Source organism: Phaseolus vulgaris, chromosome 4, assembly GCF_000499845.2.
Source record: "Phaseolus vulgaris cultivar G19833 chromosome 4, P. vulgaris v2.0, whole genome shotgun sequence".
In the NCBI taxonomy this organism is placed as follows: Eukaryota; Viridiplantae; Streptophyta; class Magnoliopsida; order Fabales; family Fabaceae; genus Phaseolus; species Phaseolus vulgaris.
Genome location: NC_023756.2, coordinates 21,990,296 through 21,993,005, shown reverse-complemented (window position 1 = coordinate 21,993,005; position 2,710 = coordinate 21,990,296).

Sequence of the window (2,710 nt, the reverse complement as noted above, 5' to 3'; positions counted from 1 at the left end):
AGATTCTCTCTTCCCTTAGTGAAATTAGATAGGGTTTTTAGCAAATACTCCACTTATTTTTCCAATTTTTTACAATTTTCACAGGTTTAATAGAAGCATGCAAGCATGTTAGTTCAAGACTTACAAGATCTCTTCCTCAAGTGTTTTTACTTTAGGTACAAGCACATTATTTACCTTTTTGCAACTTACTGCATATTACAGCCAATCTATTTGCCTCATCATGTGTTTCTTTGAAAGCAGCAAGCAATTGATCATAGTTATCAGATTCCATAGAGAATTCACCTACTGAATCAGAGATTGATCCTTCATCTTTCACCATGAAGCACATATTGGTTTCCTCACTCTCAGTTGAAGATACTTCATTCTCTTCCAAGAATGTAGGCTCTTTCCCCTTGCTCCTTTCAACTTTCTTGCAGGCTGATTTGTCCTTTGACTAATTGTTTGGACAATCCATCTTGATGTGCCCTGTTTTACCACAGCCAAGCAAGTGTAGTTAGAGGAATTTGATTCATTCGGTTTAGGATACCTTCTTTTCTGTTGGTTCCTATGATGGAGATCAAGCTCAAGAGGACATGGAGGCCAATCAAAGATCAAGACGAGGTGGAGGCACAAATAGAAGACGCCCATGGAGGTCAAAGTCCACCTCAAAGGATTATAAGAAGCATGTTCAAAGCTTTGGGAGCTAGAGGACATTTTTTTTCTCTTTTTTGTAATTTCTTTAGTTGAAGGTGCTTAGAGGGAAACATTAGAAACTCTTTTGTTTTAGCATCTTTTAGGCTTTAGTTAGGAGCTTTAGGGGGGGTGTATTAGTAGATAGGTTGTAGGAGTAGATAGGAGGTGCCAAAGTGAAGGAAAGAGTCACACCTTCCTCATGCATGGAATAGGCGCCGGTTTCTAGAATGTTTTAGGGGGAATTTTGAAATTGTTTAGCTTGCATTTTCAGCACCTTAGGCTATAAATAGAGGTGTCTCTTTGTAAAATTCATATTGGAATTAATTTAAGAAAACTCTACTCAAATTTTGAGTGAACTTTGGAGAGCTTTGAGCCTTCTTCTCTAGTCTTATCTTGATGGATCAATGGAGTCCTCAAGTGGCGGCATCACTCTCATCTAGGAGCATTCCACACTTCTAGTGGCGAGATCATCCATCCTCCTTCCATCTTCATGAGCAATTCTTTCTCCTTCCTTTCTCTTTTCTATTGTTTTGTTAGCTTGTGTTCTTGAGTTTTGGTTTGGTGTTCTTGCTGTTTTTATGAGTTTTGGTTCGGCAGTTTATATGCTCTCTTTGTAAAATTCATCTTGTTCTTTGCTTTTTTGCTCTTTTGTTCGGTTCAATTTGACTATAATTGGTTCATCAAATGAGTTTGGGATTTGGTACTAGTTTTTGGTGAGTTCTTGTCTTAGAACAATGATCCACTCTAAGAAAGTGCCTCTATAATGTCCAACTCAAGGTGATTCCTAAGAAGGTCAAGAACCTTTCTCTATATGGCTAGTGGAATCACATCATCCTATCTCTGCTTTTCTTCTTCAGGAATCTGTTGAACCTCTTTGTGAGTAGGCTGATTGTTTCATCATGTTCAACATCTTTTTTCTCCTCATTGATCTCACTATGTGCACTTGCTTTCAGTGCAAGTCCCTTGGGTTTCCTTTCCACTTTTTCTTGCTCTTTGAGTCTCTTGAGCTCCAACTCATGCTCCATTAATTTCCCAAATAGTGCAGCACTTGATAGTTTTTATAGATCACGACTTTCTGATATGGCAGTCACTTTGGGTTGCCAGCTTCTGTCGAGGCACTTCAACACTTTTATGTTGAGTTCCTCTTTGTCAAATTCCTTTCCCAATCCAGTTTGATGATTCACAATATGAGTAAACCTTCTCTGCACATCAACAATGTTCTCCTCGAGTTGCATTCTAAACAATTCAGACTCTTGGATGAGAGAATGTTTTCTTGATCTCTTAACATCCTCAGTACCTTCATGAGTAACTTCCAAGACCTCCCACATCTCCTTAGCTGAACTGCATTGAGATATTCTGAAGAACTCATCCATTGTTAATGACGAAGTTATGATGTTCTTAGCTACAAGATCATATTGAGCCTTCTTCTTTTCACTCTCACTCCATTCAGATCTTGGCTTTTCCACTTCTTCATCCTTGACAACCTGCATTGGCACAAAGGGTCCATGGACCAGCCTCCCAAATAAACGAGTCAATAGATTCCATGAAAATTTTCATTCTAATTTTCCAAAAAGCATAATTCATCCCATTGAACATAGGGGGTCCATTCATAGACGATCCCTCAGCAAAAAGCACTTTAAACTCAGACATTATTGCAAACAAACTTGATTAAAATACAAGTCCTAGCTCTTGATCACAATCTTTGAATACAAAATCAATGCTTGTTTTAAAACACTTAAACGATTGAATTAACTTTCACAAAACGTGAATTTCAATTATGCTTCACAGCTCATACAGATCTACACAAAAATTCATCAGAGGGTTTTTCCAGAAACACAAGAACAGTATAAACGTACCCAGAAAGAACAGATTCAAATATAATTGAATAGATTTATTTCTTGACAGATCAGTTTATTCAGCAGGTTTATTAAGTGCAAGGATTAAGAGAGAATGAAACAAAACAATTATACTGGTTCACTCAAATGAGCTACATCCAGTCTTCACCTAATCCAAGGTGAAATTCACTAAACCACAATTC